The sequence below is a fragment of the Macaca fascicularis genome, chromosome 7 (genome assembly GCF_037993035.2).
Source record: "Macaca fascicularis isolate 582-1 chromosome 7, T2T-MFA8v1.1".
NCBI classification, from domain to species: Eukaryota; Metazoa; Chordata; class Mammalia; order Primates; family Cercopithecidae; genus Macaca; species Macaca fascicularis.
The window spans coordinates 114336526-114362766 of NC_088381.1; the positions used below are offsets into that span (position 1 = coordinate 114336526).

The 26241-nt window shown below is 35.2% G+C and overlaps 1 long non-coding RNA gene across 1 annotated transcript in view; it reads right to left on the bottom strand.

Moving 5' to 3' along the window:
* The window catches only part of LOC123574381 (uncharacterized), a 33083-nt gene that overhangs the window by 3701 nt on the left and 3141 nt on the right, over nucleotides 1–26241 (bottom strand). Inside the window, exons 2-4 of the long non-coding RNA XR_006699233.2 lie at nucleotides 21915–22009; nucleotides 18825–18927; nucleotides 75–189 (exon numbers count right to left, since the gene is read on the bottom strand). This is a non-coding gene — a long non-coding RNA (uncharacterized lncRNA). The remainder of the gene's footprint in view (nucleotides 1–74; nucleotides 190–18824; nucleotides 18928–21914; nucleotides 22010–26241) is intronic.

A 26241-nucleotide genomic window follows, 5' to 3' on the forward strand; every position in this document is an offset into this window, starting at 1 on the left:
GATGGTATTAGGAGGTGGAACCTTTGGAAGTAATTAGGTCATGAGGGTGGAGACCTAATGAATGGGATGTATACCTTTTTAAGAGGGACTGCAGAGAGGTCTCTCACCCTCTTTCTGCCACAGAAGGATACAATGAGAAGAGGGTCCGCGCCAGAACCCAACCATATCCTGAACTTCCACCTTCCAGAGCTGTGAAAGATGAATTTGTAGTTTATAAGTCACTCAGTCCATGCTATTTTGTTACATAAGCCAGAATAGATTAAGACAATACCCATATGTATGTGTTTTGTCCTGATCATCAATTTTTCCTGATTTGTAGGTACTCAGAGGTGACTATGACCCTGCTTTCCTTTCTCCAGTTCCATCTTGATCCTTTGATCTTTTCTATTATGTTTCACTCATAATATATTATTGATATTTATTTCTGGCACTGTCCACCAGCCCCCCTTTATTTTTCTCAATGATGCTGAGGTTTAAAATTGTTTCTTGGCTTAACTCAATGTCCCATGGTAACTACTGTTCACTCAATTATTCATTTAAGAAATAGTAATTGAATTACGCATGCTTCTAGGTAATAGAGGTAAAAGGATAAGCAAGAAAAAAGCACATTTTGTTGATGCTTGACTTGAGTGTTTTTCATCTATTATTTCTGTTAGTTTAGTCTTTATTTTTGCTTTTTAACTTCTTAAATTGTCTCTTCTCCTACCTATCTTTCCCACTCTGCTACTTTTCTTTTTAAATATTTTATTTATTGGTAGGAGATACTTATTCAGCTCTCTTGAAATCCCTCATTTTGAAAAGAAAGAATTATTTTCATTAATACTGCCAATAAGTTAGTTAATTCCTCTAGGAATCAAACTCTTGATTCCTTGATTAATGTAAGGCAGATGTCAAAGATGTTGCCCATCCCAACAAATCAGTCACCAGCATGGAAACTGATAGAAACTCTAGTGTTTCAATATAGTTCTATTTAATGCACAGATTTATTTAAAGAATAGAGATTTCTTTTCAAGATGTTTTGCCTTGCTTCCCCTTAAATTAGAATGAGTATCTTTGCTTAATATTATATATGTAAATAGTTTGCCATCCTCTTCCAATTTTGCCCCCCGCCCACCATCTCACAACAATTCACATCCCAAAACAAGCATGACTGGAGATGTTAGAAGGAAAGATTGAGGATGCAATCTGCATCCTTAATTTGACCTTGGAGGTCTCATTTTATCTTCCTCTTTTAAACACTCAGTGCCTAAGGACACACAACACTTTCCTACCATGTTGAGAAATTTTCATATGTATCCAAATTGTATGCATCAGCTGTTAGTTGAGTATGTCCTCCTCTGTGCATACATAGGATCAAGCAGCAGATATAAACCAATAATGAATACATTTTGAAGAATGACCACAGAAATTTCAACTTGAGAGGGCCTGGAAAAGGAATCCATGGAAAAATAAGTTTGGGAAACATGATATCCTAAAACCCTCATTTGCAGATTCATAGTGCATATGAAATATATTTAAATACATAATCTGTGTGTATAGATGTATATGGATGTGTGTGTCAGTGTATAATATCCATTAACATCCTGCTGTTCTGGTGTTTTACAGAACAAAGTTTAGAAAATACTAACTTCAGTGGTTCATATTAATACAAGTAAAGTGATGGCAAACATTCAGAAGAAAGTTTTCAGAGTATGCTCGGTGGCTGTGTTTATCAAACAAAAATGTGTTTAAATGAGGACTACACTATTGCATGATTGCAGGATGAAATCTGTGCCTAAACTTGGAGTATATGGGAAAATGTCAAAAAGAGATATCTATTTATTCAATAAATATATACTAGTCACCTACTATGTGTCTGGCCTTGTTCAAGGCATTTGGGGCAAATCAGAAAACAATGCTGAGAAAGCTCTCTGCCCTTAGGCAGTTTATTTTCTAAAAGCGAGGAGACACACAACACTCTATAACCAACATGCAAATAGAATAGTATGTTACCAGGTGACAATTATGATGGGGAAAAAAGTAAGGAATGTAAGAGATGCTGGAGGGAGGAAAGAGATAACAATTTTATGTAGGGTGTGGTCAGTACAAATTTCAGTGAAAAAGTGACATTTGAGGAAACATTAAAAGAGACGATGGAAAGTCAAAGGGAACAATCAATGGAAATATTTTACTGTAGGAAAGTACCTGGCAGGTCCAAGGAAGAACAAAGAGTCCAATGTGAGAAGGAACAAGGGGGAGAGTGTAGAAGAGAAAATTAGAGATGTAAAGGGGGTCTGGTCATAAAAGGTTTTGTAGTCCAATGTAAAACTATTATTTTATAGAAATGAAGAAGCCATAAGTTTTGATATGAAATAATGACACAATTTCAAAGGGTCACCCTGGCAAAGGTGCTCAGATATCCTAGGTTTGTCTGGTCTGTTATTCCGCTATTGTCCCAGGTAAACTATTAATTGTGTTTCCTTTAACTCTCAAAAGTGTCGTGGTTTGGATGATAAATTAATGGTCCCTCTAACTTTTCCTATTGTGTTATGAATTAACTTTAAGGGGAAAAAGATTTATTGCAGATCTACAGCACTTAAGAAGGTTATACAGAAAGAACACTCATAATTACAATGCATACCAGTCTCTGGGTGACCAACTAGGCTTTAAAACTACAAGTTCCATGTCTCAGAAATCCCTTCATTCCCTGGCAAAGTGAGATAATTAGTCATCCTAAAAATGTTGACAAAGAAAAATGTTATACATGAAGCAAAATGTAGATATGAGATCAGAAAATATAAACTTACTTTTTTTCTTTTAAAACTCTTAGGTAGAAAGTACTCTATCAATATTATTTGGTTGTAAAGATGAATGTTTCTACCAGTTAAGAAAACACTTATCAAAATGAGCAGTTAAGGTGACTTTGAAGTTCCATTATAATAAGGGGATATAGTGGTTGAATATTTAATAGGTTTTTGAGTTTTTTTGTTTGTTTGTTTGTTTTGTCAGAGTCTTGTTCTGTCAACCAGGTTGGCATATAATGGCACTGTCTTGGCTTACTGCAACCTCTGTCCCATGGGTCCAAGCAATTATCCTGCCTCAGCCTCCTGAGTAGCTGGGATTAGAGGAGCACACCACCATGCCTGGCTAAGTTTTGTATGTTTAGTACAGACAAGGTTTCACCATGTTGGCTAGGCTGGTCTCGAACTCCTGACCTCAAGTGATCCACCTGCCTTGGTCTCCCAAAGTGCTGAGATAACAGGCATGAACCACTGTGACTGGCCTTAATAGGTTCTTAAAGTTAGGATTATAGCTTTTGTTTCTTTATATCCATGTCATGACTAGTGATAAATGATCGTAGGACATTTTGGACTGATAGAAAATAAAGGTATTATGAGAATAGTCCTAACTTCTAAGGTGGACAGAAAGAACACTTGCAAACAAGCATACTTTTCCGTTAAACAACATTTGCAAACAAGATTTTCAAAGAAATACTGTATTTCTAGATAACTTTTCTAATGTTTCCATGAACAACACTTAGGATGTACAAAGGCAAATATTGAGTAAATTTCCTATTTCTTCCCCTTTTTAAGGGCAGTCAATATATTAGAAGAAACATTTTTTGTCACAAATACACCCTTGGAAAGGATTTTATAACCTTAGGAAAGTCTTGTGAAAATTTACTAACAAATTCTTTTGACTTAGTTTAGGTGAAGAAGTTGTCTAATACTGCCTTGGTTCCAATATCTAAGAGATCTATTCTGCTGATTTCTGACATTTCATTAAAAGAAATGGCAAAAATCACAAATACTTTAATAACAACCTAATAATCTAAAACCGTTTGCAATAGAATTGTTTGAAACCTAGAAAAACTGTGGATGAGGGTTTATCCACTATTCTAATCAAATACAAATTTTACCCAGTGGTATAAGCCATATTCCAACTACCATAAAACAAATTTAAAATATCATTACTTAAGTGAAAATTAGAAGTTCATTGAGAAAAAAAGCGATCTTTTTCCACACAAAAGCATAACAAATACATCTTTGTTTCCTAAAATCCCATCATTTTCTCAATTGACATTTTTCTCAATAGATACAGATTAAACCATGCTGCCAAGCTTTAACCTTTGACTCATTCATAAATCTTCCTAAATGACTTTCGGATTCATTATCTTACCCCATTTCTACCACTAATTGATTTAAGTGAAATATTTGCCATTTAAGGCGCAGATGTCACTGCTAGAGCAGGTTTCCCTGCTTCCAGCTCGCCATCCAATTTATATCACATTGAATGGTAAACCTAATCTTTCTAATGCACTTTGAGCTTATCATGTAATGTCTGGAAAACTTGTGGATTGTTTTCTTCCTTCTGTACAAATCAGGACTCTTCCTAAAACTTCATCTTCAGTCTCATTCCTCTTCAGGACAAGATTTCCAATCTAGTAAGATTAGTCTCCATATTCTTCTTCCTAATTCCTTTTGTTTAATTCCTTCTACTGTCAAGCATTTTTAGTTTAATCCTGTCTAGGAAATATAAATATTTTAACATACTGCTCAGATGCTTAAGATTTTCTCCTCATCTATATTTACCATTATAGACTTCTCCCTTCACTTAAAATTTATAAATGGACTCAGAGGCACCCAATTATTATTCTCTTTTTGTTTAATATTGTGTAACTAGTCCCCCAAATTAGTATTTATATACCTTAAATGCAAAAAAAAAAAACACAAAAAACAAAAAACAAAAAAAAAACTAGGTCTTATATTTTTCTTGTCATAGTTTGCATGCCTAGAACACTGCTCGACATATAACCAAGTCAGTCATGTACTTACTAATTTATTGACTAGTATCTGAAGCTGTTTCCTAAACCATAGGTAACAGTATGAAGTTTAGAGAAAACGTAACTCTTTTGTTAGACGCACTGAAATGAACTGAAAGTCAAGATTTAGAGCTAAGACAAGATGCTAAATGTTCACACATATTTATCAGTCATCACCTGAGAGCTTTAGGATGAATTTTGTTTGTTTCCTGGATTTTTATGTGTTGCATTTATTTCTGTGACTTCAGAAAGTGTCCCTCTCTAAATCTGTCTTCTAAGTTTAGGAATGACAAGTAATAGTTTTCACATGTAAAGCTATATTGAATATTAGGGATCAAACAGTGAATGCATCACATGTATGTAATTGGAATTAATAGAAAAGAAGATAAAATTGTGTTCATAATAATTTTTAATAATCATCATCAACAAATTTAAAAATTCTTTAAAAATTTAAAAATGAACTTAAAATTGGGAAAAATAACATTTATCCCACATAAAATGTTTCAAATGCTCTAAAAATCATAAAATAACAATAGAGAGTCAAAATAATTAGACTGGCATATCATAAAAGTAAATATATTTAGCTAATCAACACTTGAAAATATACAAATCCTCACCTATGATTAAAACAATGAAATATTACCTTTTGTATAAAAAATAAAGGTTGAAAAGCTTGATAATAGAACTGCTATCAGAGTTTTGGGAAAATGTTCTTTCCCACATCACCGGTAGTAGTAGTAATGGGCATCACTGGTGGATTTTTCATAAGCCAATTTAGAAATAGCTTTCAGATTTCTGAATATGCACTCATCATTCATCATTTCCCCTTCTAAGAATTAATCTGTATGTTTTAAACATGCATGCAAGTAGTATGTGTATACATACATATATATATAATATTTTTAGAGTGGAATAAAAAAGAATATGAAAATAAATTATTAAAACAGTACAGTAAACTTATTTATGCTGACATGTACATAATATCTCCATTTCATTAAAATATATGTATGTATGAGTGTGTGTATTTGTGCATACATGCACGCTCATCGGTATGAACAGAAGCTTTCTGAGAGGGTATGTCAGACACTATTATCCTTTGTCTACTCTGGAAATTGGAACCAGACGTCTTGTATAGCAGGAAGATTAACTTTTCAGCATATATCATTTGTAATCTTTGCAGTTTTAATCATATGAATGTATTATTTTATAATTATAAACTAATTGACTTATTACCTTATATTTATACCATCCATTATGTTTTGTATATTGTATATTGGAAGTTAAATGTGTATTTACGTGTGAATATGTGTTTGTATGTGTACCTATGTATATGTGTGTATGTGTATACATATGCATACCCACTGTACAAGTGTACATTTATATGTACATTTTGTATTACAAAGATTACAAAGAACAAAATGAAGCAAATTCTTCAACGGGGAAAAATCTAGTCTACATAATCCCGTACTTAATTCAATTTAACCAATAAAAGAGGACCAAAGAGATTTTGGTTAGTTCATGTTGACTTAGAGAATAAATTAAAACTGGTATTGAGACCAAACTCTGCAGGTCATATATCAGTCTAAGGCTATTTCCATATATTTCTCTATTAATAAATTTATATTTTTATTTATATAAGGCATTTTAATGTTTTAATTCTTATCTAACTCGTTGTTAGCTTTGTTATTTCAACAAGAATTTCCCATTTGCTATTTTTCTTAAATATTTCCAATTGATTGCACTGCATTTCTAATTAAATTTCTTCTTTTGGTTGTTGTCCTTACTTATCAATTTTTTATCCTCTTTACTTTCCACAAGAATGAAGTTTTAAGATATTTTTTCTTTGGCCTTATTTTGCTTTGTTAAAGTTCAAAAGTTAGTAAGATAACTTTAACTTTGCATTTTCATTACCTTTAACATTTTTTATCCCACATGTGTTTTCCCTATGGTTGGTTTTTATTGACACCAATATGAATTATGACATGAAAATTTGCTTGGGAAATATCAGAACTGCTATTTTCTACATTCCCTCTAGAAAAATGTTAAAAATGGCATACCTGATTTTATAATATCAGTTTATTTATAGAAATTGCATTAGAGGTTTCATTGACTTGAAGCCTAAGAATTTATCAAAGGAAGCAAAAATAGGTTGTATGTAAATAAATGCATATGTGTTATAATATTTGTAAGAAAGCTTTGGAATACCAAGCTAAATTGTAAGCATTTTAATACTGCTGAGGTAATTGTTTTTCTCCTTTCAGGAATGTATTTATAGAAATAGTAGAATAAAAATTACTGCAAATTATTTGCTTTTCCTCTCATTAAAAAGTGGGAATTCTCTTTCTTACTTATCTGGACTAGCCCTAGTCACTTGTTTGACATACAGAAGGCTGTAAACTTCCAAGTTTTGGGGACTTCCAAAGTTAAGTCATTAGAGCCTTCTAGAGTCCCCCTGCCTTCTTGGAATGTTTGCTTGAAGTGGGAAGCAAGGGAAAACAGATACCAAGTAAGAAGCCTGGCTAACTTGAGATCACTTAAGTCTATCTTGGGATGCCCATGCTATGAAGAAACTCAGGCTAGATATGTGAAGGGGCTCCATTGAAACAATATACGGCCAGCCCCACATGTTCCATCCAACTAGTTAGGCATCAGACATGTGAATGTGGAAGCCATACTTAAGATTTCATCCCCAGAAGAAAATGTGATGTTAAGAAGAAACAAGGCAGCTGACTGTCATCCAGAATTGAGGTTCTATATAAACATCCATAAAAAGTAATTACTATGGTTTGAATGTTTCTGCCCAGTCCCCAATTAATATGTTAAAATTTAATCTCAAGGCAATAATATTAAGACATGAGATCTTTAGGAGGTGACTAGTTCATGAGAGTAAAACCCTGATGAATGGAATTAGTGCCCGTATAAAAGAAGCTCAAGGGAGCTTGTTCATGTTGAAGATAGAGTAAGAAAGCACCCTATATGAGGAATGGGGCCATCATCAGACACCAAATCTCTTGGTGCCATAATTTTAAACTTCCCAGTATCCAGTACTATGAGCAATACATTTATTATAAGTCTCTGGTATTTTGTTATAGTAGCCCTAACAAAGTCAATAGTCCATAGTTCAGAACAAAAACTGAATGCTTTTATTCAGAATGCATGCAGAAATGTGAGAGACTCAAGGGGAATTTTCTCCACTGTTACACTGGTACAAGTGACTACATGGGTGAAAATTTCACACATGTAATTGAAAAGGAAACAGGGAAAATGAATGAATATCTAATTATTAGCTATTTAGACTGTAAGCCAATAGTTACTCATCCTACTGTCAAATATAATTTATATGAGCTTTGAGAAGTCATTAAAATTCTGTCATTTTCTATATGTGACTTCCGATAAATCATCTGAGTTTTTCTAGTATCTATGCAAAATGAGGTTTATCATTAAAAAGATTCATTTTTATCTCTTAATAATACCACTGCACTATTGGGGTAAGAGAATAGCAAAATTTAAACAAAATTTAAAAAGAGTAATTACTTATTTTAAAAATTTATTCATGGCATGAGTAGATATCATGTCCCAGATTGCTGAGAAGCTAATTAAACCAGTACTTCAGGACCAATGTTCTCAGAAAAAAAAGCAAGAATCTGGCTATTAGCAAAAATTGTCTATCTGGTATCACTGCTGGATATTTCATAGTATTAATAACATTTAATTTGAAAAAAAACAGTTTCAATTTAAAATGAGATTATAAATGTTCCATTTTATATAGTTGAATTAAATTACCATTAGGCAGATGACTTAATTTTCCATGTATGCATATATGTGATGGATAAGTGTTAAATATTTATTGCTGTCTATAACACTGGAAAACAGGATACAAGAAAATTTTGTCATTTTAATTTATCAATTGATTTATGACTTGTGGCATAGACTGGCCAAGGCTCACCAAGATCAGAGTGCAGGGTGGGTACTTGTGGAATACCCTTCATTTAACTCATTAAGCCTGATATTCTTTTTAAAAATGTATTTATATTTCAATGCAACTCTATACAATACCTTATTTTCTCAGAAATGATGGTAAATAACATATCCATGACTATTTGTTCAGTAGGGATGAAAGCTTTAAATGATGAAATTACCAACTCATAGATACAATGTATTTTTAGTGAAGAGATATGCAGTGACTAAAATTTAGTGATTTTGAAGGGAAAGCATTCTCATATAATTTGGGGGGAAAAATTGATTTTAAAAAATAATGAATATACCTATCATATTTGTTCAGTAGGGGTGAAAGCTAAAAATAGTAAATTACCAACTCATAGACACTATGTCTTTTCAATGAAGAGATATGCAATGACTAAGATTTAGTGACTTTGAAGGGAAAAGATTCTCATATAATTTCTGGGGAAAAAATTGATTTAAAAAATATTGAATATAAACCTATGATTTCAATGGATGTAGTAGTGGATCTCACAGTGTATTTGGGATCATAAAGAGCCTGAAGTTAATTTTTCAGAGCAAAATTATTTAAAACTGTCTTGTTACTATTATCAAAAAGTCAAAAGATAACAAATAGTAGCAAGAATATAGAGAAAGAGAAACTTTCACATATTGGTGGGAATGCAAATTAGTACATGCCCTAGGGAAAACAGCATGGAGGTTCCTCAAAAAATTAAATATACAACTACTATATGATCCAGCAATCCTACTACTGGGCATACACACAAAAAAATGAAATTAGTATTTCTTTGGCATGTCAAAAAGATGTGTGTACTTCCGTGTTGATTACAGCAGTGTTCGCAATGATCAAGATATGGAATCAACCAAAGTGTCCATCAGTGGATCAGTGGAGAAAGAAAATGTGATATGTATACACAATAAAGTACTATGTAGCCATAAAAAGAATGAAATTCTATCATTTGCAGCAACATGGGTGAACCAGGAGGACATCATGTTAAGTGAAGTGAGCCAGGCACAGAAAGGCAACTATCACAAGATATCATTCAGTGGAATCTAAAAAACCTGATCTCACAGAAGTAGTCAGTAAAATAGTGGTTACCAGAGGCTGGGGAAGGGAGGAGAAAAAGGAGTGAGAACAGGTTGTTTACAGGCACAGGGTCATAAATTAGGAGGAATAACTTCTGGGGTGCTATTGTACAGAAGAGTGATATAGTTAACAATTTTATATGATATATTTCAAAACAGCTAGAGGAGAGGATTTTAATGTTCTCACCATAAAGAATGAATCTGTGATAATGGAAATGTTAATGTATTAGTCCATTTTCACACTGCTGATAAAGAAGTACTCAAGACTGGGCAATCTACAAAAGAAAGGTTTAATGAACTCACAGTTCCACGTGTCTGGGGAGGCCTCACAATCATAGAGAAAAGTGGAAAGCATGTCTCACATGGTGGCAGACAAGAGAAAAGAGCTTGTGCAGGGCAATTCCCCTTAATAAAACCATGAGATTTCATGAGACTTATTCACTATCATGAGAATGGCACAGAAAAGATTCACCCCCATGATTCAATTACCTCCCTCCAGGTCCCTCCCACAACACGTGAAAATTGTGGGAGTTACAGTTCAAAATGAGATTTCAGTAGGGACACAGCCAAACCATATTATTCTGCCCCTGCCCCTCTCAAATCTCATGTCCTCACATTTCAAAGCCAATCATGCCTTCCTAACAGTCTCCCAAAGTCTTAACTTATTTAGTCAATAACTCAAAAGTCCACAGTCTAAAGCCTCATCTAAGACAAGGCATGTCCCTTCCACCTATGAGCCTGTAAAATCAAAAGTAAGTTAATTACTTCCTAGATGCAATGAGGGTAGAGGCATTGGGTAAATACAGGCTTTCCAAATGGGAGAAATTATCCAAAACAAAGGGGCTACAGGCCCCTTGCAAGTCTAAAATCCACTGGGGCAGTCAAATCTTAAAGCTCCAAAATGATCTCCTTGGACTCCACATCTCACATCCAGGTCACGTTAATGCACTGTGGCTTTGCAAGTTATAGACCCCTTCCTGGCTGCTTTCACAGGCTGGCAAGTAGTGTCTTTAGCTTTTCCAGGTACACAGTGCAAGCTATCTGTTGCTCTACCATTGTGGTTTTGTAGGACAGTGACCCTCTTCTCACAGCTCCACTAGGCAGTGCCCCAGTAAGGATTCTGTGTGGGGGCTCACATGCTATATTTCCCTTTCACACTGCCCTAGCAGAGGTTCTCCATGAGGGCCCCATCCCTGCAGCAAACTTCTACCTGCTCATCCAAGAGTTTCCATGCATCCTCTGAAATCTAGGTAGCAGTTCCCAAACCTTAATTCTTGACTTCTGTGGGGCCACAGGCTCAACACCATGTGAAAGCTGCCAAGACTTGGGGCTTGCACCCTCTGAAGCCATGGACTGACCTGTACCTTGGCCCCTTTTAGTTATGACTGGGATGCAGAGCACCAAGTCCCTACACTGCACACAGCAGGACTCTGGCACCAGCCCACAAAGCCATTTTTTCCTCCTAGGTCTCTGAATCTGTGATGGGAGGGACTGTGACAAAGGTCTCCGACATGCCCTGGAGACATACTCCCCATTGTCTAGAGGATTAACACTGGACTCCTTGTTACTTATGCAAATTTCTGCAGCTGGCTTGAATTTCTCCTCAGAAAATGGAATTTTCTTTTCTATCACATTGTCAGGTGCAAATTTTCCAAACTTTTATTTTATGTTCTGTTTCCCTTTTAAAACTGAATGCCTTTAACAGCATCCAAGTCACCTCTTGCATGCTTTACTGATTGGAAATTTCTTCTGCCAGGTACCCCAAATCATCTCTTTCTAGTTTAAAGTTCCACAAATCTCTAGGGCAGTGACAAAATGCCACCAGTCTCTTTGCTAAAACACAACAAGAGTCACCTTTGCTTCAGTTCCCAACAAATTCCTCATTTCCATTTGAGACCACTTCAGCTTGAATTTCATTGTCCAAATCATTATCAGCATTTTGTTCAAAGCCATTCAACAAATCTCCAGGGAGTTCCAAACTCCACATTTTCCTGTCTTCTTCTGAGCCCTGCAAACTGTTCCAACCTCTGCCTGTTACCCAGTTCCAAAGTCAGTTGCACATTTTCGGGTATCTTTTCAGCAGTGTCCCACTCTACTCGTACCAATTTACTGTATTCGTCTATTTTCAAGTTGCTGATAAAGATATACCTGAGACTGGGCAATTTACAGAAGAAATAGGTTTAATGGACTCACAAGTTCCACATGGCTGGGGAGGCCTCACAATCATGGCAGAAGGTGAAAGGCACGTCTCACATGGTGGCAGACAAGAGAAGAGAGCAGGTGCAGGGAATCTCCCCTTTATAAAACCATCAGATCTTGTGAGACTTTTACACCATCACAAAAATAACATGGGAAAGACCCATCCCCAGGATTCAGTTACTTCCCACAACATGTGGAAATTGTGGGACTACAATTCAGGATAAGATTTGAGTGGGGACACAGACAAACCATATCAATTAAAGACACTGATTTGATTATTACATAATGTAAAGATTAAAATGCTCTCACTGTAATGCATAAATATCTACAAGTATTATAATTAAAATTTGCCTTGTTAAATATTTTTAATAACACTGATTTTTAAGACACTCTTTTTAAGACTGTACTACCTTTTGCAGATAACACCATCTTTTTGAATAGGTATAATAAACTTTCTAAAAAACAAAGAAAATAGTTTTGCTTTTGAGGTTTGTCTCATCACATAATCATTTTATTTGTTCTTCAGAAACTTTATTATGCATGTTTAAAAATCACATTTAAATCACATGCAATGCAACAACAAAAAAATCCTTTTCAGCCCCAATTTGCACTCATCGTACTGTGGCTATCAAAATAGTCTCTATTTTCTTCAGCGAGAAATCGCTAAATCACTGTGTTACTTTTAGTTAAAAAAAAAATCTCATAATGCTCAGAACAGGGCTACCAGATGTTTAGGTTGAATCATTGTGAATTAGGACTTTCCAACTTAATAGAAGAAATATAAGAAACAAAACCCACTAGGTGTAGATATTTACCTGTGGTTATTTGCCATCAAGCTGACTATAGGAATTGTGATGAATTATTTAACACAATTTTAACCTATCATTTATATGAAACTAGTTTTGTTATTACCGTTACTAGGGACTACTATTGATTTAATATAATATATAATATATAAAGATTTACGCTCCTAAAGTTTGTGTTTTATGTGAATGCCAAGTGCTCATTAAATGTCCAGTGGATGTCAAAATTTTGAGAAATACTCATCTGCAAGACTGATACCTTTGTGAATGGATCCCAGACTGCTTCCCCACTGAGCATGGATGTTTCCTGGAGGATTCTCTCTAACAGCCATATATTGCTTATACATGAAAAGTCCACTCAAATGCCCCTTCACCCTTCTATTCTTTCTTGACCACATTTACCAAAGCTTTTATGACTGAGTAGAACATTGATGTGTACACCCTCTTCAGGTTTTTTAGACAGGTTTAATGAAACAAGTGCTTATTAGGTACAAGCGATTTACTAAAGATTCTCCTTCAATTATTTCTATACACACAAAGAGAGGGCTAGCAGGCATATGGGGAAATTGTCAAAGAGTAGGAGGAGGATGGTTTGAAAGCAGAATCCCTAGATGCAATCTATATTGCACTTTTTATATGGCTGTTGTTTCTGCTTCTGGAGCCTGACCTAAAGTCCACAGGGCAGTCACTTGGAAAGAAAAGATTTATCGTGAAGCAGGGGAGAGTCAGAATTAAGCAGAGCCTGTATGAGCGGGAATCTCTGTTGGCCCCTCATTTTAGTGATGAGGCTGACTTGCAGGAGAAGCAGGCACCCTTCATTTTGTTGTTAAATACACAATGGCCTAGGAGTCAGGGAAGCTGAAAAACAAAAAGAGTTGAAAGAGCTGCTGCTGCTTCAGGCCAACAAGATAGGCTATGAGGTCCAAGAAAATGTATATGAATTGCAATGTGTTCTGACCCTACATTAATCGTCAGAGAATAAACGTGGCTTTACTTCTTCCTTCCAGAAACTCATGGAATAAACTAATGTGGCCAATCCTACCCAAGAACTATGGGGAAAAGGGATTCTGGGAAACATAGTTCCAACTTGGTTAAGTTGGCAGAGTACGAAGCCACCACAGGAAGAAACCACTGCAGAACAGGAGCTAGAAAAATTTTCTGAGCTACTACTGAGAGTGTCTCTGGAGAGATACCTTGTCTGAAAAGGTGCAGTTGTATCCACTTTAATTCTGATTGGTACTTAAATACTGGATGCACTGTGGTAACTGAATAGTCAGGGACCTGTTGAGCTGTTTCACAAGTTGTTTCCTTAAAATCAGGGTTCAGTAAATATGATGGAACTGCATGGGACATATTGGTTCACGGAGCGGAGGAACCTCAAAAAATCATTGGTTAAGGATCTTTTGTTGGAAGCTGTTTGGCTTAAAAGTTAGAAGTATAGATTTAGATGTCAGGAGGTTTGAATCCTTTCTCTTCCACACACTAGCTCTATGATCCTGGGCAAAACATTGAACCACTCGCTCATTTGGTCAATACCTGGATCTATCATGTATAAAATGGGAATGATAAGGATGGCCTGATAAAGTTGCTGTGAGCACAAATAAATGCTCTTTTTGAAGCACTTAGAACAGTTTCTGACCTACACTAAGAATGCAATAAATAGCGAGCATTTTTCATTGTGTTCCTATTATAATAGGAAACTAGTTTGCATAAAAAGGGATTAGAGAATGAGGACATGCTGAGCATGACAAATTTTAAAATTAGGTAGTAGAAGTTTTCTCTGGGTTTAGTGCAAGGGCACCAGATCTCAGGCATGGTGGGAATGAAGGAGACTTAGTTGTGTTTCAGTGGTTGAATCTAAGGTTAAGGGCCTGTGATTTACTCAGTATCTTGTTTGGTAAGTTTGCAGGATGCTAACCAGGTCAAATTTTCAATTCTGCTTTTTTTGTTTGTTTGTTTCTCTATTTGCCTGTTTTTCTTCACAACCATTAGATTAAGATGGTTTATTATATTCTATCTATAACTTTTAATAAAAAAAACAGTGACATCCTCTCTCTTGAGGTAATGACATTGGGCCAATGGTAATTCACCTATTAGGAAAAAACAGTTAAGGAAAAAGTGTCAATTGACTGAGCAGACCTTCACATCCATGCAAGTGTTTCATTTTCTGTCCCTACCAGTTCAAGTTATGGGTACAAATGGCATCAGGGTATAGGGAAGTCTACTTAATGGTGGCGTGAAGAACACTGATACAGAAGCTATTCATTTTGGTTCTTCCTGCAGACTAGTTCCTAAACTATACGTGAAAGATGGTAGAGGTGGAGAGATGATTCTACAAGCTGGCTAGGCAGAAGCATTAGAAAATATAGGAGGTGAACAGTAGAGGAAGTACATGTGATTCTTAGGTACTGTTACCATTGAGATAAGGGTCATGTTACTGAGTCTTCATTAGCCCCAGAGGTAGGCACTTGAGTGACTGTGAGAAGGCTGGGAAACTTAAAGATACCATGAGTAAAGATGAGTAGGTACAGAGTGCTCAGACCAACCCTGGAGATCATCTCAAAGGATCATGGAGACAAACTGAATGTCTGGGCAGATGCCATTGAGAGTGATCAATGAGAGGACAATGATTAGTAATTACAAATAGATGACCTCTTCCAACACCATTTTCTCTACATGAGGCCCAACAAATTGGGAGAAAAGAAGGAGAGAATTGCTGGGAATTCTGAATTAGTGAGAGTTAAGCTTCAAATTGCTGGGTTTACTTAGAATTGACCTAAGATTTTATCTTCTACCTTTTGGCCTAACAGAGTCTCTGAATAGAGATACAACAAATATTACATGAGCCCAAGATATGTGCCTGACTCTGTTTAGTCACTGGGGAGACATCTGTGAGGAAAATAAACAAAAATTTTTATATTCAGTGAAATTAAGAAAATACATAGGAATATAAAGAAAACATAAGAAGATAGATACTTAGAAACTTGTATATTTAGAGAAATATTTAGCGACTGTGGTTGTAGTTGAAATAGAAAGAAAACCTAGAAAAGTATAGGTTATACTTCTATAAAAATTATATTTATGCAAACTTTCATTTTGTAATGTTAAAATACACTATGTATTCAAAATGCATATAAGTATTGACATAATTTTAAATGCTCTTGGATTATAGAGGAAAAAGGGCTTATGACAAAATACATCATAGTTACGGCAGTAATTATTTATTTGTATCTAAAGGGCAGACAGGATTTAGTTGGGCAAAGAAGAGAAAGGAGAGGCATCCGTTCAGCAAGGCAGACACAAAGTGGCAGACACAAGAAGAGTTCAAAGCATATAATTTCACTGGAGCAGAGGATTCATGAAGGGCATTTGCCTGAAAAAACACATTAAATGTGATTTGAAAAGATCTAAATGTGAATTGAATGATGGTGTTCTGGATCCTCATTGTTTCCCCTAGTTTGGATATGCATATATTTTTTCTGTATCGTTTTGGATGACCTACTCAATTATAATGTTAACATGATATGTGTTTGAATGGACTGATTCATTTTTTGAATGTCTGATACAATTTCATTAGCAAGCTGCAGTAAAATTATTGGTTTTTTATTTTACTATTTCTAAAGGAATATTAATAATGTCTGAATATCACAGTTTTACACAACCTAAATTCTATAGGCAGAGGCCTATCGAAAAAGTATACCAGCTAATTAAGTAGTACATCTCCCATGTATCTAGCCCATGTGATATGTAACTTTAGGGCATAATGTTTATAATGAAAACATTTAAATATGAAACAAAACGTCAATGCTCTTTAAATATAGATGTGAGAATTTATTTTAACAAATAAGTATGCAAGTAACACAAGGAAAGGAAGCATCATAAAAATTTTAGGACTAAATCAACCTGAGCTTCTCAATCTGTGTTTCAGTTCTTTTGAGCCTTATTTTTTTTATTTCTAAGATGGGTATAATAATGTGTGATTCTTTGTATTGTTTGAGATACTAGACATCAAAATACATCTTTTTATCCTAGCTCAGATATTTCCCCATTTGTGGCTTATATATCATGAAATAATACTTTGATATGACAAACACTCAAGTTCAATTTTTAAAATAGTTTATCGTACTCGAAGGCAGGAAGTTGACTTAAATGGCTTCTGGATTATATGATTTTACTTTAAAATATTTTGTAAAATCGTTACATTATAGTGTATGACATTCATTTTATTTTCATAATACTTTTTTGACCTCAGGATATCTCAAAAGACTATTATTCAAATATAAAAACAATTCAAGGAAATATTAGCAAAATTTATGGAGTTGTTTTTCTATATTTGAAAGAGTAAGAAGCATTACTAGCCTTTTTTAAATTTTTTTTTTTTTTTTTTTGAGACAGTCTTGCTCTGTCGCCCAGGCTGGAGTGCAGTGGTGCAATCTTGGCTCACTGCAAGCTCCGCCTCCCAGGTTCACGCCATTCTCCTGCCTCAGCCTCCCGAGTAGCTGGGACTACAGGCGCCCGCCACCACGCCCAGCTAATTTTTTGTATTTTTTAGTAGAGACGGAGTTTCACTGTGTTAGCCAGGATGGTCTCCATCTCCTGACCTCGTGATCTACCCGCCCTGGCCTCCCAAAGTGCTGGGATTACAGGTGAGAGCAACTGCGCCCGGCCAATACTAGCCTTTTAATTCTCAATTTTACTCTTACAAAAATGGATCTCCAGAAATTGTGCTATAACCTAAAGAGTAAAATGTATGTATTTATTCTGTCTATAGAAAAGAAAATTAATATCTCATAGATTTACTTAGAATAATAACCACACATTTCTCAAACTACGACTATGAACAAGGAACTACGCTTGTTTCTACTAGGATAGAGAATGAAACTGAAATATTCTCTGTATTACAAATAGTCATCCAAGTGTCTACATTTGTTTAAAAAAAAAAAAGTAAAACTAGGATTTTTCCAACCCTTCAACTAATGGTCTGTTTACTTCATGTTGCAATAATAGATTTGAGTATTCAGTAATTGATGAATTAAATCGTTCAAGTGTCAAAATATAGGGAATCTAATTATTCATAAAGACACACCAATTGAAACCTTAATTGTCTTCACTTGAATTTATTAAAAATAGGTATTTAGTGAAGGCAAAATTGGCTTTCTCCTGTTAATAATTGTTAATAAAATGATAAATGGCTGATTTTATATGTATCTTCAATTCAAAAGGGCAATTGTCTTATTGACCTTAAAAATGGCACAATAATTACTTTAAAAATTATTATAAATACTCTGGTTATGACTGAATTTTATGCAGTGTAGCATCATAACTTTATTATAAATGACACTAATATTAAAATCAGAAATTATAGTCTTAACGGTGATTTTCTTTTCCACATATTACTGTTAAGTCAGTAATATTGTCATTAAACTCTTGACATTAATGAACAAATGTAATCATCTTCATAAGAAGAAAAAATAGTGTAAATTATGCAGTCCTAAATACTGGACTCTAGAAAGCTCTGTTTTCTTTTTAATTTTTAACTGAAGTACTACACAGACTCCCTAAAACTAGCCTCCACACAGCTAATAACAAACATTCTGCTGCTTCATACTTTCATGCCTTTCCCATCACACTTAGAATGAAATCTATGTTTTTATCATGGACTCTAAAGCCAAATAGAATTTGCCTCTGACTCTTCAATCTCACCTCTTCCTTTCTCTGTCTCACTAAGTTCTAGCCATGCTGACTTCTCTTTTCTTCCTTGAACATGCCAAACTTTCCCCCTCTTTCAACCGTTGCACCGGACACCTCTTTTCCTAGAATGTCTCCCCCAGAATTTTTTTTGTCTGGCTCTGTCTCATTATTTAAGTCCAATTGAAATATGCCCCCCTAAAACAAAGCCAATGTAAAGCAGACCCCCCACCTCACAGTCACTCATATGTCATCCGATTTTATTTTTGCTTTGTGCTTGCCCTTACCTGAAATTATGTAATTCGTTTACTTGTTTACTTGGTTCCCACAAGGATGTGCCTTTTACGAGAACAAGCACCCGTTCTCTCATTACCACTCTATTTTCAATACCTAGGAAGGGCAGATAATAGGTTTTCAATTAATCGTATGAATTAGTAAATGAAAAGCAATTGAGATATACTATTTCTCTTTAATCTGGAACTTCAGAAAAGATATATAACTAGAGTGAACATTTGGACAGGGGATCAATGAGTTAAATGAAACCACTAGCACCATTCTCTTTTAATGTGATTTTCACTAGGCTTCTTTGGTCAACTCAATCAAAGGTGTTAATTAGTTGCATGTGTTTTCTCAGGATGTTATGTAATATAAGGTAATACAAGGAAAAATTAAACCAAGTCAGTAATACCCAGCCTGGGTTTCCGAATCCACATTAGAAGAAAAGTGGTCTTTCAGTCATGTTGCACATAGAAATGAACACATTCTTCTGGCTGCCCTGTGACATGTTATTTTCCTTCTGTGGTGTTAGGGCTCCAGAAATTCGTGTTGTCCTTCAAGCAGCTCTGCAACTCCTATCTGTACAGAGGCTTCTGTCGCTGCTCCTGCCAAGTCACTGACTACCAGCACTGCAGGCACAAACTGGTCTGTGCCAAGTCACAGTTGTGCATGTCTAATGAGTCACCACCATGTTCTGTAGCCCTCTATGGGGGCCAAAGCGGGGAGAATAGGAGAAAACCCTCACCCCTTCCTTGGGGAAGGTAACTCTGTTGCCTAAGTTCCCAGGCAGAGCTGCTTCGGCTCTCAGCATCTCACAGGATTTTCTTTCATTATTGGGCTTGTTTTCAGTATCATAAGAATATGCATTTTTAAATTTGTTAGCTCTTTTAGTTTTTGCTTATAGTCAGTGTCTCTGAATGATTCAGGCATAAACCTGTGACGGCTGTGCCAGATGTTACAATAACTTGAGGGAGATACCATGTTATTCTCAGAATCCTGTCTCCCCTCTGTCTCTAAGACATTGTTCTAAGCCAAATTTGGTGGTTGTTTTCCTTCCTTTGACCTTCATCCAATTAGAACCCAGGCAGTCATACCTATCCTAGAGCGCTGACGTTATCAGTTTCTTAAGCACAAGACAATGATGAATCCTAAGCTAATGACTGCTTGATTTCAAGTTGAGATTCCTACTATGTCAAAATGTCTGATTTAGTTAAAACAGAAAGAGAGTGTATTTATGATTCACCGAAATCCACTTAAATGTCTTTGTTATATGGTAAAATTTATAAATATCTTTCACTTGGACAAGGACCTTGCCCTTAGGGCTGTTTCAAGACAAACATCCAATCATTAAACATATTAATAAAGTATTTAAGATATAGTTAATATCATAAATAAAATATATAGAATACATCACACTTTTAGCCTGCCTTAAATTGGATCTTTTCCTAGGGGTGGAAGTAGAGCAGTTCTTTTCCAGAGTAAAGATACCACAGGCTGTCTTTGTAACTTTCTAGTCACAAGAACTTGAACAATCTCCCTTAACAGCACTCATAACTAACATAAGATTTTCTGTTGATATATCGAAAAGCTGTATTGAAACTCAAATAAAAAAGAATTTTGAACATTTTCTATTTTTAAAGAACAATGCAAATGTTTGTCACCCATTCTTATCTTTTGGACATGAAATTACTTAGGACATACATTTCTCAGAGAGCTCTGGTGAGGATTCTGAGGCAGTAAAGGGATCAGGGGAAAGAGTGGCATTATTGATTAATGTTATCCAACACTGAAACAGCAAAGAAGAGGGAAGAAATGTCCTGTCAGTCCTAATAGCATGATGAGAGTGACATATGCTACCAATAGCGTCCTGCATTACTCTGAGGAATATCTTAGAAACCCGCAAGGATATTGTAACAGTGAGAAAGAAGAAGGAAAGGTCCTGGCAATCATAATAGCATGATGAGAGTGACGTATGCTACCATCAAAGTGTCCTGGATTACTCTGGGGACTATCTTAGTAACTAGCAAGGATATAGGAGTAAACCAGACTGTTAGTAAAGAAAATCATGAAAGGACTTTATTGTATCTAAATTATAAGCCCCTTTCCATGTGATTCAGGACAAGTCATGGCCCAATCATGTTGGGAAAAATTCAGTTTCCCCAGGCTTATTCATTGAATTATCACAACTATCTACTCTCAGCAAATTCTTCCTATCTTGATACTAGTCCTCATAGCAAAAAAGGTACAAAAGGAAAGTATGGATGTTATTTCTCTGTGCAAAGAATTTTCTTCCAATTGATACTTGGAATTAGATTTTAAGGAACTCTTTAGCATTCAACTATGAAACCCTCAGTGACCTATATTTTGTTGATCATTGGGAAAGCAGAAACATTTCCTACTCCATAATCTATCTCTCTCTCTTTCTCTCTCTCTGTCTCTCTCCCTCCCTCCCCCCGCCCGCCGCCCTCTCTCACTCTCTTTTTTTTTTTTTTTTCCTTTTTTAACTTTAGTGCAATTGTTCCCAAGGGTAGAGGAGTACAATTTTCCACATTAAAAAAAAGTCTGGAGACATTCTAGATTGTCATAACTTGGGGGAAGGTGCATCTAGTAGGTAGAGGTTAGAAATGCTGCTGACCAATCTATGACGCACAGGACAGTCCCTCAAAACAAAAATTATCAAGCTCTAAATGTTAATATTGTGAACGTTAAGAAACTTTACTTGAGAAGAAAATGTGCCTTGATAGCAAAATTCGTAGAATTCTGCTTAGAATTATCTTCCATTCCTCAATTAGTGGAGAATGCTTGGGGAGAAAGAAGTCATTTATGCAGAAGACCAGCCACATATAACCATTCTTGTCTTAAGAATACTGGAAGAAGAGTAGTAAATGCAAAGTTATCTGTCTGAAATAATCTCTAGCTTTGCTTTGATATTAATGTGGAATATCAGACCCCTATATGATTATAAATATGACACATTCAATATTTGCCAAGCACGTGGCAAGTACAATGATAGGCTGTTTTCCTTCCACAATAGCTATGAGTGGTCATGACTCTTAATTCCAGTGTGACTTTAGATGATAGAAAACCTAAATATATTTTACCTTATAACAACCTGACTCTTGTCTTTCTTCAAATTATTCCTTGTATGATATGGTTCTATAGTTATTTACAAGTTGACCTTAGTGACTTCTCATTCCTGCATAGTTAAAAATAAAAAGTGATACAAGCATTTATGAATATCTTTCCATTCAAATTCCATGTGGTAATTAAAATGTAATGAGAAACATTTATCTTTCTTCAAATCATTTTGACATCTTGGTTCAAGAAAATGATTCTGTAACGTCTCTTTTTCTAAGTCAGGCTAATAGCCTGTCTTTTCACTAGGAACCAAAATAAATAGGACAATATTAGAGTCTTCAAGTTTGTTTTCAATTAAAATATACAACTGCATAAATGTAAAAATATTAAACATGAAATATTATTTATTTAGTGATTTACCTTTTTAATTGTTTCATTTCTTTGAAATAAATCAGGTCAGAAATAAAATGTGCTTATTGTCCTCTTTACTTTTTCATTGGGTTTTTCTTTTCTACAAAGTTATAGCTCAGTTTTATTATGTAGGGTTACTGACTGGTCTTTTTTGTATCAAGATGAAAATAGTGACAAGTTCAGTGTCTTTAATTTGTCCCTGATTATTTTTCAATAAATCATGTCTAGAGTAAATATTGAGTTGTTTTTGGAATAAATCAAAATCTGGTATGTTTTTATGGGATATTTAATATTTAAATACTGGTACTTTGAAGACTTCAATTGATTTTCTTTTTTATTTTCTTTTTTTCTTTATTTCTTCTAAAAAGAAAAAAAATGGGATACATGTGCAGAACATGCAGGTTTGTTACATAGATATACACATGCCATGGTGGTTTGCTGCAGCTATTGACCCATCCATTAAGTTCCTTCCTATCATCCCCTACCCCTCAACAGGCCCTGGTGTGTGTCGTTCCCCTCTCTGTGTCCATGTGTTCTCATTATTCAACTCCCACTTATGAGTGAGAACATGCAGTGTTTGGTTTTCTGTTCCTGTGTTAATTTGCTGAGGATAATGGCTTCCAGCTTCATCCATGTCCCCACAAAAGACATGATCTCATTCCTTTTTATGGCTGCAGAGTATTCCATGGTGAATATTTGCCAAATTTCCTTTATTATCCTTAATGGGCATTCAGGTTGGTTCCATGTCTTTGCTATTGTAAATAGTGCTGCAAAAAACATACGTGTGATGTGTCTTTATAGTAGAATGATTTATATTCCTTTGCGTATATACCCAGTAATGGGATTGCTGGGTCAAGTGGTATTTCTGGTTCTAGATCCTTGAGGAATCATCTATACTGTATTCCACAATGGTTGACCTAATTTACATTCCCACCAACAGTGTAATAGTGTTCCTATTTCTCCATAGTCTTGCCAGCATCTGTTGTTTCATGACTTTTTAATAATGGTCATTCTGACTGGCATGAGATGGTATCTCATTGTGGTTTTGATTTGCATTTCTCTGATGATAGTGATGTTGAGCTTTTTTTCATATGTTTGTTGGCCACATAAATGTCTTCTTTTGAGAAGTGTCTATTCATATCCTTTGCCCACTTTTTGATGGGGTTGTTTTTTTCTTGTAAATATGTTTGAGTTTCTTATAAATCCTGGTTATTAGACCTTTGTCAGATGAGTAGATTGCAAAAGTTGTCTCCCATTCTGTAGGGTGCCTGTTCACTCTGATGATGGTTGTTTATTTTTTTATTTTTAAAATTAATTAATTATTATTATTATTATTATTATTTTGCTGTGCACTAGCTCTTTAGTTTAATTAGGTTCCATTTTTCAATTTTGGCTTTTGTTTCTATTCTTCTGGTGTTTGTCATGGAGTCTTTGCCCATGCCTATGTCCTGAATGGTATTGCCTAGGTTTTCTTCCAGGTTTTTTATGGTTTTGGGTTTTACATTTAAGTCGTTAATCCATTTTGAGTTAATTTTTGTATAAGGTGTAAGGAAGGGGTCCAGTTTCAGTTTTCTGCATATGGTTAGCCAGTTTCCCCAGCACCATTTACTAAAGAGGAAATCTTTTCCACATGGCTTGTTTTTGTCAAGTTTATTGAAGACCAGATGGTTGTAAATGTGTGGTGTTACTTCTGAGGTCTCTGTTCTACTCCATTGGTCTATATGTCTGTTTTGGTACCAGTACCATGCTGTTTTGGTTTCTGTAGCCTTGTAGCATAGTTTAAAGTCGGGTAGCCTGATGCCTCCAGCTTTGTTCTTTTTGCTTAGGATTGTCTTGGCTATACAGGGTCTTCTTTGATTCCAAAAATAATTTAAAATTGTTTTTTCTAATTCTGTGAAAAAATGTCAATGGTAGTTTGATGGGAATAGCGTTGAGTCTATAAATTACTTTGGGCAGTATAGCCATTTTCACAATACTGATTCTTCCTATCCATGAGGGTGGAATGTTTTCCATCTGTTTGTGTCATCTCTTATTTCCTTGAACAGTGGTTTGTAGTTCTCCTTACATCCTAACAAGGTCCTTCACATCCCTTGTTAGCTGTATTCTTTGGTATTTTATTCTCTTAGTAGCAATTGTGAATGGGAGTTAATTCAGGATTTGGCTCCCTGCTTGCCTATTGTTGGTGTAAAGGAATGCTTATGATTTCTGCACATCGATTTTGTATCCTGAGACTTTGCTGAAGTTGTTTATCAGCTTAAAGAGTTCTGGGGCTGAGACAATGGGGTTTTATAAATCTAAAATCATGTCATCTGCAAAAAGACCATTTGACTTCCTGTCTTCCTATTTGAATATGCTTTAATTCTTTCTCTTTCCTGATTGCCCTGGCCAGAACTTCCAATACTATGTTGAATAGCAGTGCTGAGAGAGGGCCTCCTTGTCTTGTACTGGTTTTCAAAGGGAATGCTTCCAGCTTTTTCCCATTCAATATGATATTGACTGTGGATTTGTCATAAATAGCTCTTATTATTTTGAGATATGTTCCATCAATATGTAATTTATTGAGAGTTTTTAACATGAAAGGATGTTGAATTTTATGAAAGGCCTTTTCTGCATCTATTGAGGTAATTATGTTTTTTTTGTCATTGGTTCTGTTTATGGTGATGATTATGTTTATTGATTTGCATATATTGAACCAGCCTTGCATCCCAGAGTTGAAGCTGACTTGATTGTGGGAGACAATTTTTTTGATGTGCTGCTAGATTCGGTTTGCAGTATTTTATTGAGGATTTTCACATCAATGTTTATCAGGGATACTGGCCTGAAATTTTCTTTTTTTTGTTGTGTCTCTGCCAGGGTTGGTATCAGGATGATACTGGTCTCATAAAATGAGTTAGGGAGAAGTCCCTCCTTTTCAGTTGTTTGGAATCGTTTCAGAGCCTATGGTACCATATTCTCTTTGTATGTCTGGTAGAATTCAGCTGTGAATCCATCTGGTCCTGGGCTTTTTTGGTTGGTAGGCTATTAATTACTGGCTCAATTTCAGAACGTGTTACTGTTCTATTCAGGGATTCAGCTTCTTCCTGATTTAACCTTGGGAGGGCATATGCATCCAGAAATTTACCCATTTCTTCTAGGTTTCCTAGTTTATTTGTGTAGAGGTGTTTATAGTATTCTTTGATGGTGGTTTGTATTTCTGTGGGGTCAGCAGTGGTATTTCCTTTATCATTTTTTATTGTGTCTGTTTGATTCTTCTCTCTCTTTTTCTTTATTAGTCTATCTAGTGGTCTATTTTGTTAATTTTTTTCAAATAGAAGCTCCTGGATTTGTTGATTTTTTGCAGAGTTTTTCATATCTCTATCTCCTACAATTCTTCTCTGATCTTAGTTATTTCTTGTCTTCTGCTAGCTTTTGAATTAGTTTGCTCTTGCCTTTCTAGCTCTTTTAATCATGATGTTAGGGTGTTGATTTGAGAACTTTCTAGCTTACTGATGTGGGCATTTAGTGCTATAAATTTCCCTCTTAATACAACTTTAGCTGTGTCCCAGAGATTCTGGTACATTATCTCTTTGTGCTCATTGGTTTCAAAGAACTTCTTGATTTCTGCCTTAATTTCAGTATTTTCTCAGAAGTCATTCAGGAGCAGATTGTTCAATTTCCATGAAATTGTGTGGTCTTGTGTGAGTTTCTAAATCCTTAGTTCTAATTTGATTACACTGTAGTCTGAGAGACTCCTTCTGGTTATGATTTCCATTATTTTGCATTTGCTGAGGAGTGTTTTACTTCCAATTATGTGGTTGATTTTAGAACAAGTGCCACATGGCCATGAGAAGAATGTATATTCTGTTTTTCTGGGGTAAAGAGTTCTGTAAACATCTACTGGGTACACTTGATCCAGAGTTGAGTTCAAGTCCTGATATCCTCGTTAATTTTCTGTCTCGT